General features: G+C 39.5%; 1 long non-coding RNA gene across 1 annotated transcript; it reads left to right on the top strand.

Annotated features, from left to right (window-relative positions):
- Positions 1-9308: 9308 nt before the first annotated feature.
- On the top strand, positions 9309-12634 carry LOC114321668 (uncharacterized). Its single transcript, XR_014330320.1, has 2 exons — positions 9309-9589; positions 12386-12634. It is a non-coding gene; the product is annotated as an uncharacterized LOC114321668 (long non-coding RNA).
- The last annotated feature ends 626 nt before the right edge of the window (positions 12635-13260 follow it).

Below are 13260 nucleotides of genomic sequence, written 5' to 3'. Positions count from 1 at the left end.
TGTGGGCTCTGCCACGACGGGAACACAAACCCCGGTTTTACCAGGGCACCCTTTTTGACCATTCGACCTAGTGCATATCGGAATCCATAGTGATCATTCCAAATTAGGACAGGTTGCTTACCCGATCATCGGTTGTTTGAAACCGCTACGTGCGTAGTGAAACCCTAGCTCCTGACAAAATAGGACAGGGAAACCCTACCCCAACATAGGGGTGTTTTGGCTCTCTTTTTCTTGCTATGTGCTTTTAGGGTGTGTCCCTACAGGAATGCATGTAACAGTTTGTAAGTCTGGGTATCAGTCCTGCAGGCATCAGTATCTGGGAATCAGTTTTACCTGAGGGTATCAGTTTACAGGCGGACTTTTGGGCAGAATTTGGTAGAAAGCACGGTCCTCAGCTACGCTCATATCTGTTTTGGCAAAAATGGGCTGAGATGCTGCCTGTTTTCTCTTTTGCTAGGTAGTCCTGGAATCATAGCTTCAGAAGGTTCCAATATCCCCCGGGTACATTGGACTAGTGCCGATAGACTTTGTCCAGTCAGAGACTGAGTTCAGAGCAGCCAGTGTTTTCCTTCGCTGAGGTAAGGCAGAGAAGGGCCAGTCAAGGCTCACCGGTTCATCTGATCCATCAGTCACCAGTCACATCATCAGCAGACCGTGATGGCACAGGGTTCAGAAGAATTTGTGGCCGTGATAGTAGCGTTAAATCAGGGAACTACCATGCAAGCTGAGACCAGTACTGAAATGCAGCACCTATCTGGGGCATCTGCCTCACATCCAGCTTTGGGACCCCAGCCAAACTTTGACCCACTTCTGCCAACTGAAGATTTGCAGGGTCCAGATCCTCGAGAAGGGTTGGCTCAAGCCCGAGTTTTTAGACCCCTGGTGCAGCCTAATGAGAGGCTTTATCCCCTTGATGCTAGTGACCTTGATTTGACCGCGGTGAAAATCGCAAACCTTGAAAAACAATTCAAAAAGGCACAGGGCCTTAACTCCATTCCCGACATTGAGGATGGGTACACCGAGGCTTCCGTACGGCTCCTAGACAGATTCAAAATGCCACATATTGACCGTTTCGATGGGTCTGGAGATCCTATGGTACATATCCGGCTTTTCTTGGATATCCTGAAGCCGATGGGTCTGACTAAGGCACAGAAACTCTCTCTGTATGGAAGAACCCTATCGGGTGTAGTAGCCGCTTAGTACGCCAAGTTGGAGAATACAGTGAAGCAAAACTGGGAAGAATTGGCTAAGGCCTTTGTTGATCAGTATTCTTACAGTACCCAAGTTGAAATGACCATCAAAGAGCTTGAAGCAACCCGCCAGAACCCAACATAGCCTTTTGTGGAATTTGTTGTGAGATGGAGAGCAAAGGCAGCACAAATGACAGATCGCCGTCCTTCTGAGGGAGATCAAGTGCAGATGATGGTGCGAAACCTCGAGCATGATATGTTGCAAAAGTTGATAGTCGCTCCGCTATTCACTTTCCAAAGTTTGCATGAACTGGGGGTTCAGATCGAGAATGCGTTCAACAGTGGGATCATTCCCAGAACAAGTGAACCGACAAGGAATGTGATTTCAGGGAGTACCAATGCTAGTAGTAGCGCTATTCCCAAACCCACCGATATCAATACAGTTGCCACAACCAACCCTTTTGCCAAACCAAGCCTACAAACCGCCGGCCCAGCCCGAGCTCAGGGCAGAACTTTCACCCCTCTCTATATGAGCTTGACTAGCGCACTAAAAATATTGATGGAAAGAGGGTATCTCAAACCCCTCGATCCTCAACCTCTGCCTGACCCACTCCTAGCCAGACATAACCCCTCCAAGTACTGTGTGTACCATCAGCAGCGCGGTCATGGCACCGACCGTTGCTACTGCTTGCGTCATGAGGTCCAAAATCTCATCGACAACCGGACGATAGCTCCACCTTTAGACCCTAATGGCCAAACATCTCCTGCTCACCTCAATCTCATCCATATATTACCATCCACCTTCGACCCCAGCATATACATCACCCCGGCCCATCTACCCAAGCCTGAGGTGTTCATTCCAGAAAGCATGGACTTATGCATGATGGATGCACCTGGACCCCAATCATCTCAAACCCGTGAGCCCACTACTTCTGAACTGAAGAGAATGATCGAAGATCTTCAGAGAACTGTGATAAATCTGGCCTCCGAGACATTGGCTCCCTCATCGACCACATCACATACCGGGAATTTCATGACAAAAGGCTCCCCAATCTTGGGACGGACGGCATTTGAAGAAGGTCGATCCCTTGGCAAAGTGGCGGCGAGTGCTAAGAACAGGGTAGGGACAGGAATTGGTCCCCATGAACACCTTCAACAGGCTGTTGAGGCTTTGAAGGCCGAAGGACTAAACAAACAGCAAGTGCTCGCAGTTGTTGCAAAGATTGTGGAGGATACTTTCGTCACTCAGAATGAGAGCAGTTCGAAGCAAGGGGAGAACCGGGAGAAGGGCCATCGTACCAGAAACGATCCTGTTAGCTCTAATCCTCCACTCAGAAGAGGTCAGCAAACCAGGCCAGCACCTGCCAATCCCTTTGTTGGTGCGCCCAGCAAAAATCCACAAACCTTGAAGTACCAGTCCCGAGGTCAGAGGGTCTTCCATGCCCTCTATATGCCTTTACCCAAAGCTCTACAAATCCTTGTTGAACAAGGCTATCTCAAGCCCCTTGAGCCTCGGCCTCTCCCGAATCCTCTTTCGGCTACACATGATGCTGCCCAGTACTATGCCTTCTATCAACAAACCGGTCATGGCACTGACAATTGCTTTCGCCTTCGCCACGAAGTGCAAGATTTGATTGACAACGGGGTCATTGTCGCGGCAAGCTCTGCAAAGTCTATCGGCACTGGATTGGTGAATTTGGGGGATAATGTGACCATGTGACCGGGGGATGAACCAACTGCGGGTGGCACTCGATTTACTCCAGACGTGGGAATGGCACGCACTATTTTGAGCAGTATGCAAATACTAGTTTTTGTACTTTCTGACTTGGGTATTAGGTCAGTCTTGTTGTGTTGTATAGAGTCAGTCGGGTCTATCTTGTTGTATCGAGTCAGTCTTGTTTTGTTAGAGTCGGGTGATTTCGGGGGTGTTACCTCAGACATCACTTGCTTGTTTTGTGTTTGTCATTTCGTTTTATTTTGAGTCTGTTTTTGCCTTGGAGCCAGTAATGCCAACAGATTTGAATGAACAGCAGTGATTTTCACACCCTTGTGTTTGCTTCTACCTTGCGCCAGTTGTGCCAGAAAGTTCTGAATGAAATGGCAGTGCTTTTCGCCTACTATTCTGTGCCTCGAACTCATTGCCTTGACCTAAGTTTTTCAAAACCTTTTGAACACTGTGATGAAAACGAAGAGGAAAGAATTCCTCGGGATTTGTAAAAATTTGATCAACTGAGAGAAAGAGAGGCATGCTAAGCCCTTAATGAATGAAATCATGTTTGTTAATGTGAGTACCGAGAAGCATCCTGGCTTGATCCAGATTGGTTCTACATTGTCTTCTGCGTGTGCGATTAGTCGCTTTCTTAAAAGATTTCAAAAAATATTTTGCGTAGTCCTGCGAAGACCTGTGTGGAATCGCTCTTGAGATTGTGCAACTTAGGATCGCTCTCAGCCTCGAGATTCGACCCCCCTTTGTTTTCCAACCTTGAACCTTAACTCAAAATGTTCAACGGTCAACTGTAATGTGAGGCCTGTGTGGCCAGATTCGAAACAGCCCTCGACCTAGAGGTAGAAAAATATCAAATGTGCTCGAAGAGCCGAAGATGGATCATCTTGCAAATCAATGAAGACTGGCAAGAATACCAAATGCCAGAAGGGAAGAAAGAAAAAGTATTGCTGAAGAACAACTGAGTTCCTATCCACAACACTAGGAGCAAATTCAGTCCCCATGGAATGGACTCCTGCATCGTCAACAAACAACAGTTACTCTCCTGGATTCAGATGGATTCGAGATCTCAGAACCATTTGACATGGACCAAGCTACACTTTTACCCTTGAGAGGCTCGCTGGGCCGAAAACCCGAAAGGGCGACCCAGGCAAAAATTAGAGCAAAAAAAAAAAAGAGAAAAGAAAAGAACAAAAGAGAAAAATGCAAAAAAAAAATGATGATGAAGAAAATGAAAAAAATGAAAAAAAAAAGAAAAGAAGAAAAAGATGAAAAAAGAAGAAGAAAAGAAATGAAAAAGAATTGAAGAACATAGCTCGTAAGGTTGAAAACTCGCAAAGGGCGGCCTTGGAAAAAGTTAGAGCGCAAAAGGTGAGGGTTAATACACTAGTGTACCTTACACGGAACTACATAAGGCTTGATTCCCATCTTTGGGATACGTAGGCAACTTCATCCTGAAGTCTAGCCGTAAAACACTTCAAATTGATTATGCCCATGTAATGGTTTTGATCATCTTCCCCTTCTCTGTATCCGAGAATTTGGTTGTGCTCGTCACTCTGAGGACTGACTACAATGCACTGCGGTGCCATTCAAACAAGGGCAACTTTTCGTTGCCATTCAATGCGCCGCGGTGCCGTTCAAACAAGGGGCAACTTTCCGTTGCCGTGCAGCTCTCTTTAAGCAAGGGGCACTTTTCCTTCGGATCTGAAGTTATGCATCTCAAGAGTAGGTTCTGTGCTCGTTGAGCAGTGACCATTTGCAAAAATAGTTTTTGAGAATTTTTTTTATGAGGTTGACTAATTCTCTCGAAAATTATTCCATTCTTCTAAAATTGGACCATTTCTTGGACCCAAAAAAGGAAATTTTTCAGTGCTCATAGCCTGACTTGCATGATTTTAAATCAGAAAATTGAACAAGCATATTAATCTAACTCTTATTTTGGTCAAAATTGTTTTAACAGAAAGCCAAAAATAAAAAATGGTCAAAATGATGAACTAGGGGTACAGTTGAGTCAGGTGTTCTATCTTTTCCCCATTGTCAACACACTTGCTAGAAAGGGCACTCTATCTGCCAGAAAGGGGCACCACTGAAGCTGACCACAAAAGGACAGAAAGCTCTCACATCTTCCAAGCAACAAGATATCAAGCCAAGTGCGAAGCACGAGTTGGAATGGGGCAAGATATTACACTCCCTCATCTAGACAGATCTAATCACGTCCAAACTCCCCAGCAGAGCATCGTCAACCGATGTCAGCTGCAGATTTGCTACACACCCAGTTGTAGCACAATTCCTCTGTGGGAGGAATTCACTAGCTGTGCGCAGAAGAAAGAGAATCTAGCAGAATACTAGGGGCAAGAGCCCGCAACTTCTTGTTTATCCATCAACCACCCAGGGAAGGGATAAAAAATGAGAGATTAAAGAATAGAGAGATGTGCGCTGAGAGAAAAAGTGAGGAAAAGGGTTTTGTTAGAAAAGCTGAGCCTGAGGGCCGAGTGATGTAAGAATCACAAATAAGAAAGGGTGGGAAACAATACCCGGAGAAATTGGCTCCTCGTGCACCGAGAGGTCTCTTGCCTTTGTAACACAGCTGAGTGTTGTGTTTGTGCGTTTTTGTTTGTTTCGATTCTTGTTTTGAGTCGTTTGAGTGTCAACAGATGTTTAGGTCATTTTACCTTGTTTTTTCTTTGTTGAGTTGTGTTTAGGTTATTCTACCTTTGTTTTCCATTGTTGAGTCGTTTTGGCTGTGGTCAGTTGTAGGCTCAATACCCGGTTGAGAACCTTTTTCTCATTTCAATTTCAAAAATCGTTTTGTGCTCAGAGTGCCGTGTCGTTCTTCACATTTGTGCAAAACAGGATTGGTTCTTTCATAAAGCCGCAGGGTTCAACCCAGATCATGTCAGAATAGTAAAACAAGGACCTATTTAAAGCTATTTAGGTTCTAGACTGCAAAGCAAAAGAAAAGAGGGAAAATTTGGAGCATCTTAGCATGTTTCAACTTTAGCAAAATCTGAGACTGCATTCCAGGTGCATCTTGTCAGGCCTCGCCTTCCTCTGGAGTATGAGTGTATCTCGACCCCAAGTGTAAGCCTGCTTCAAGTCAGAATGGCAGTCCAAGCAGCACCCGAGGGGTTCACATGCAGATGTTATCTCTCGCCAATATGAACAGGGTGTGCCCTTTTTGAGCTGAGTGTGTTGCGAAGTCCTCTAAGAGGCAAATCAGAGGCACCAGAGTACATATTTGATGCTCCTCTATTGCATAGAATGTGAAATTTCATATACACTGTTGTTGCATGCGTGCCGCGCATCATTATGATTCATGCATAGAATATGCTTGCTTTCGATTCCGCATAGAATATGCTTTGCTTGTCTCATACATAGAATATGCTTTCAATATTTCATAGAATGTGCTTCCATACTTGCATAGAAAATGCTCGTATCTGTTACGTAGAAAATGTCCCCATACTTGCATAGAAGATGCATTTTATCGCACTTTCTTGTGCATTTTATCTCACTTGCACTGTCTTGTGCACTTGCACTTTGTATCTCACTAGCACTGTCTTGTGCATCTTGTGGTTGTATCTCACTTGCACTGTTTTGTGCATTGCATATCAATCGCGCTGTTTAGCGTATCGTACTATTTTGTGTATTTCAAATCAATCGCGCTGTTTAGGGTATCGCACTGTTTTGTGCATTTCAAATCAATCGCGCTGTTTAGCGTATCGCACTGTTTTGTACATTTCAAATCAATCGCGCTATTTAACGTATCGCACTATTTAGTGCATTTCAAATCAATCGTGTTGTTTAGCGTATCGCACTGTTTTGTGCATTTCAAATCAATCGCGCTGTTTATCGTATCGCACTGTTTAGTGCATTTCAAAACAATCGCGCTGTTTAGCGTATCGCACTGTTTAGTGCATTTCAAATCATTCGCGCTGTTTTGTGCAGGTTCAGGTTCGCGCTATTTTGCGCATCGCACTGTCTTGTGCACTTCCGCATTTGTAATCACTCGCGCTTTCTTGCGCATCGCACTGTTTTGTGCAGTTTACACTCGCGCTATTTAGCGTATCGCACTGTTTTGTGCATTACATTGTATCATTCGCGCTATCTTGCGCATCTTACCTGCACTTGTTAGTGCATTACATTTCATTCGCGCTATTTTGCGCATCGCATTATTTTGTGCACCTTACTTGCATTGTGCATGCATTTTATCGCGCTATCTTGCATACCTTACCTGCACTTGTTAGTGCATTGCATCGCGCTATCTTGTGCACCTTATCTGTATCGCACTGTTTTGTGCATTCACCCTACTCGCACTGTTTTGTGCACCTTTAGCTCGCACTGTCTTGTGCACTCACCTGGTCTGGGAGACTTTAAATCCTCTGGTCTAGGAGACCTTAAATCCTGCATCTTTATTCGCACTGTCTTGTGCACTCTCTGGTCTAGGAAACCTTAAATCCTCTAAAGGTGCAATTCCTTTGGTGTTTGTCATGCCCGAACAACTTCCGACGGTCTGGTATAGCCACCTGCCTGTGTTTTCAGTGAGTTCCTAGGAGACCAACTGAGACGGTGGAAACTAGAGTTCGAATGGCTCTTGCCTAGAACGCAAAGGTTCGGGATTTCCGAGACTAAAGTCTGGTTTAAATACCCAGGGGTATATCCTTGGCTTGAAATCTGTATGGCAGCCCCATAGATTGAGATAGCATATTTATGCGCCTCAATTCTGGATACTGAATCAACCTAGTCTGTCACCCTGTTGGAGAATAGGGAAAGCTGCAACCATAGTCAGGGAGAAAAGTAGTACCTATGGTTCAACTGAGAAGAAGAGGAAGATTCCCATATCAGCATGAGGTAGGACATTGCCGAGGTAAGTCATTGCCAATTGCCCCTGTAAGGTACCTCCCTTTTTCTAGCTATCACATTGCATTTTAATCATTACAGTGCATTACATAAATCCTGAATTTTCAAACCGGCTTCGCGTAGCGTATAAGTCCAATTTTCAAACCAGCTTCGCGTAGCATGTAAGTCCAATTATTAGACCGTCTTCGCGTAGTGTATAAGTCCAATTATCAAACCGGCTTCGCGTAGCGTATAAGTCCAATTATCAAAATCTTTCTACATATCATTTTGCCTCCTGCCCCTGAACTACGCTGGTTTGATTCCTTGTAGAGGGATACATAGGTAGCCTGCGGGCGTAACCATTTATTTGTCTGTACTTTGTTTGTTTGTCCAAGTCTTCAGCCTTGTCAAAAATGGGTCGTCTCTGGGCTTTAACATTCACTTCCGTCACTTCTTGACTTCTGCCTTCTGAGTTCTTGACTTTCGAGTTCTTGACATTCACTCCCGTCCCTTTGCCCAATGGGGCCTGGATATTGTCAGACCATTAGCGCGAGGCACGGGGAACAGACGACTCTTCATTGCTGCCACTACAACAAAAGTAACTTATGGTGACGAAAAATAGTGAAGAAAATAAATTTTGTCACTAAATAAGAATAATTCGTGACGAATTATAAAATTTTGTCACAAATAATAACAAAATAAAAATAATAGGTGATGAAATTTATTTTTGTCAACAAATACTTCTTTTTAGGTGAGGAAAAATTAAATTTCGTCACTGAAGGTTTTCCCACTATTATTTTTAGGTGGCGCCAAAATTTTAAGACTTTTGGTGAGAAAAAAATTTGTCACAAATTATAAAATTATTAGTGAGAAATATATTTTCGTCACCAATAATTAAAAATATATATTTTTTGAAAAATTTTATTTTAAATATTTTGAGACCGTTTGGTGAGGAATATATTTTCGTCGCCAATAATGTTTAATCTTTTGAGACTTTTGGTGAGGAAATTATTTTGTCATCAATTTTGGAGGGCGAATTTTGAGAAATCAGTGTGTTTGGTTTGAGTTTTTTAGATTAAATTTTTTGAAAATTGAGTTTTTTAGTTTTCGTATTTTTTTGTTTTTAGTGAATATTTTTATAATTTTAAACATTTTTTTACTTTTTTAAATGCACATCACTTAGATGTATCTAAAAAGTAAAAAATTTGTGAACAAATATTTTAAAAAATTAATAAATACATAAAAATATAAAAAAATGTACTGAATTCTCGTAATTTTTTTTTTGTATTTTTGGTATTTAGTGAATTTTTAAAAAGTATTTTTCACAATTTTTTTACTTTTTAGGTATATTTATGTTAGGTATGTCTAAAAATTTAAAAAATTACTTAAAATATTAAAAAAATTCAGTAAAAACAAAAAAAAAAAAACACACAAAAAATAAGAAAATAAATTTTTTTGAAAAGTTTCTTTCAAAAAAGTCTAACCAAACAAAGTGAGAAAATTATTTTATCACCAATTTTTGGAGGGAAAATTTTGAAAAATTGGGCAGTAATGAAAAAAAAATGCTAGGTTACAAATTTGCCCCCCTTTTTTTGTGGTCATCAGTTTCCTCTCATCCCTCTCTCAAAACACATCACCCTTCTTCTCCTTCAGTTTGTTCTCTTCCTTCAGTGCTGCAACCGATGTAACTCGTTCTCCTTCAGCACTGCCACCAACGTCACCCGTTCTTCTCCTTCAACGCCGCTACCAATGTCACCCGCGTTCTCCTCCGACCAATCGTCAGCACCGTTGCCGTCGCTTCAAGTATTATTCGATTATTTCTCTATTTTTCTATTTTCAGGTATAGGTCCTCTCTCTTTCTCTCTCTCTTACTCAATTTCTCTATTTTTGTATCTTTGTTGCTAATTTCCCTTGCTTATTGAACATTTGCACTCATTAATTTTCATCAGAATTACAGATTTTGAACATCTTAAAAAAGAAGTAAAATTTTCACTTCATTATGGGTAATATTTGAAATAATAAGGGAAGAACCTGATTGGAAACCTTTGAATTTAATTGAACTGTGCATTCAAGATTTAATTGGTTTGTAGGTTCTGTAATTTTTGTTGATATTCATTTATCCAAAATCCTTTTAGATTTACAGTGATCGCTTATGAATAGCGAACTCCATGTTTTAAAAATTTAAGAAGGTTGATTGGAACATTCCTTTTGTCTACAAGTTTTGCTTAGATTTATTTCTTTAGCTTTATTTATTTATTTATTATTTATTTACCTGTATTTCTTCATGCCAGTTGCAAAACTGTTAAAACGTGAAATTGATAAGTGTAAATGATTTATTGTTCAATATTAAAGGGATAAGAAGTTTGAAGATATTCTATTTATGTTTATGTTTGATTAAAGATTGGAGGTTGATTGTGTCTGCTTTTGCTAATAGTGGATGAGGTTGCTGTCTTGCTAACGTTTATATATTTGTGATGTAATCAATAATTTGATTTTGTTGGCTTTGCGATGTAATCAATATATTTGTGATGTAATCAAAATGGAATCTGTAGCCTTTTTGGCATCATTTAGGAAAGCCTTCAGCAGTGGAGCAGGGGGGAACTTGCCCTCAAGACCAACTTCAAAAGTAAAGTGGACCGCATCAACCTGCTGTCCCCTGTTGATTAATTCTTCAATCATATCTGTACATAAGCATTCCAATTCAATCATAAATCCTCTAGTATTAACTTCTAATTTTATCAAAAAAGTTCAATAAAACATAAGAAACCAATAAAAAATTAGTTATCCACCCAAAAACACAAACAAAAAATCAATCAGAATCATATCTAGCTAAGATACAAAAAATATCAAGGCCTGGACACGAAGCAAAACTCAGTGAGGAAGCAAATGCTCTCTAAGTAAACATTACATATGCAATGCAAACATCATGTGCAGATTGTCACAGAGGTTCAATTTAGTTTTATGATTGCTTTTTAGATGAAGTGTAAGCCAACAACTTCCCTAGGGCTTAATATGATTCAACCTCTCTACTATCAGCTGAATTTCAAAGTTGGAAAAAAGTAAATTTAGAGAATTCAACCTAACGTGATAAGTAAGTTTACATTCTTCTTTGGCTCATCCTGTTCATGCAATCAAATATTTTTCATTCTGTTACTGTGATAGCTATGCACTTTTTTTTTGTTCATGAGTGTTCTTATCTGCCACATGGATGGTTACTTTGAAGGGCAGAAATTCATTAAAAAGCTTGCTCAAGAAATAAAGGTGTCAATGGATGATTTTAAGCCACAATATAGGGGATAACTTGGCTTTCTGCTTCGGATGTCAGGGAAAGCAATATTAAATAATATTGTTCTAACTCACTATATTTGAGCTAGATTTTGTTGAAAGACTCTAATTCTATCCAGTGGTTTGCAAAATGGACAGTACTTGAGTCATCCTTACAAGGAGTGATACCACATAGAGAAGTTGTGAAGACATACCCTTCATTTTTCAAATAACCAAGCATGATTCATTATAACTTGAAGGTCATAGGCTTGAAGACCAACTAATTAGGGACGGAAATAAGGTTGATTAAAAAATATTCCTCTAACCCACCGCTTTCAAAATAGGTTCATGTGTTGAATATTAGGGGCATACCAAGCCAACAAAATTTTTAAAAAAATACTGGATTTCTCTAGAGTGCGAGAAGAATTATGCATATAAATTTACCTTTTGTATTTGGATGATTGAAGTTTTTATTGTATCTTCATTCATTTTTATATCTTGTATTGTATTTTTTTCAAAGTATGCTCAGAATGTCAATCCAGGCCCTAGAGCCTCTGTTACCAATTCCTATAAAAGGTAACCATCTGCCTCCTATCACAGCATGCTTGAACAAATAATTCTTTTCCATAGAGCATGATCTTCATTAGCATACCTCCACCACCATTTGGAAAGAAGACAGTCATTAACCTTTGTAATCCTCCTTATTCTTAGCCCACCCCTCTATATTGTGTAGAGAAGGTAAAATGGTAGAAGCCAGAAGGCTTTTTGATTCATTTTCTAAGAAGAATTGTGTTGTATGGACAGCTATGTTTTCTGGGAATGTGAAATCTCATCAATGTGAGGCTGCCTTTGATCTTTTAAATGAGTTTAAAGCAAAGAAATCGACTGTTCCTAATGCTTTGATCCTCATTAGTGTGCTTGGTGCCTGTGCAATACAAGTGGCTATGGATCCTGCCAATCAAGTTCATGCTTACATATTGTGAATAGGAACTGAAATGGAAGAGAAATTGATTAGTGCATTGGTTGATATGTACTCAAAATGTGGGAATATAACATATGCACAAAAATTGTTTGAAAGGGCTATTTTTAGAGATTCAATCCTTTACAATGTGATGATAGCTGGCTATGCATAATGAGTCCTGTGATTCTCTCTAGTTCTTGTTGGCATTAGTGCTAGTGATACATGGTATTCCTACAATCTTTTGGCATCTTCTGTTATCCGCGTTGCTTATCATCAAGGATCACCTCAACTCTTTGAAATTTTGTATTGTTATATGCATTTATACTAAATTGGTTTATAAAATAAAATTATTTATATATGAGTTTAGATGTAATTGATAATATATTAATAGTTTATTTATTTTCTTTGCAGATTGGTTTTTGATGATATGGGGAAGCACACTTGCAAATCAAGATCAAGTGTTGATTTTTTTTTTTTTTCTTCCTGAACTTATACTTAGTTCTAGTGGCAAATCAAGATCGAGTGTTGATTTTTATTTGTGGACTTCACGTTAGTTCATTTTGGGATTACTATGATGGTTTTTTTTGTTATACTTAATGGATTAATATTAAATTTGTTTGACGGATATATTTTGATTTATAATATAAATTGTTTGGTGAATTTTTTTTGTGGAGTGGTGTATGATAGCTAGTGGATTTCTTAGTATATTTAAAAGGTTATTGGGATATGAACATGGATATTTGTGAAATAATAATTTAAATTGAAATATAAAATATAGAACAAGTTTAGTGATGGATTTTTTCATTATCTGTACTTGCTACTATGACAAAGTGATTATTCGTCGATAATAAATATTTTTTGTGCAAAATTTATTGTAGCTTATATATAAAAGTTTTCGTTAATTCTATTGTTTGGTGACTAAAAATTTTGTCATGTATACATATTTTTGCTACGAAATATATTTCGTCACCCATGTCTGACTTTTGGTGACGAAACATTTCGTCAACTTTACATCTTATTCGTCAACTAAAGTTATAAATATGGTACTGAATAATTATTTGGTGATGAAAATTAGGATTTTTGGCAACAAAATGTTGTCTTATCGATGACAAAAGTTTTCGTCACTAAAGTAATTTCATTGGTGACGAAATTATTTTTCCTCACGGCAATTTTTAGTGACAAACATTAAATGACGAAACCGGTGAGGAAAATATTTCCTCACAAATATCTATAGCCACAAAATTAACTCTTTGGAGACAAAAAAAATTCGTCATTCAAGACCCAAC

This window comes from Camellia sinensis, chromosome 5 (assembly GCF_055761805.1).
Source record: "Camellia sinensis isolate YWXY chromosome 5, ASM5576180v1, whole genome shotgun sequence".
In the NCBI taxonomy this organism is placed as follows: Eukaryota; Viridiplantae; Streptophyta; class Magnoliopsida; order Ericales; family Theaceae; genus Camellia; species Camellia sinensis.
The sequence above is the reverse complement of the archived record's forward strand: the minus strand, read 5'-3'. Positions and strand labels throughout refer to the sequence as shown.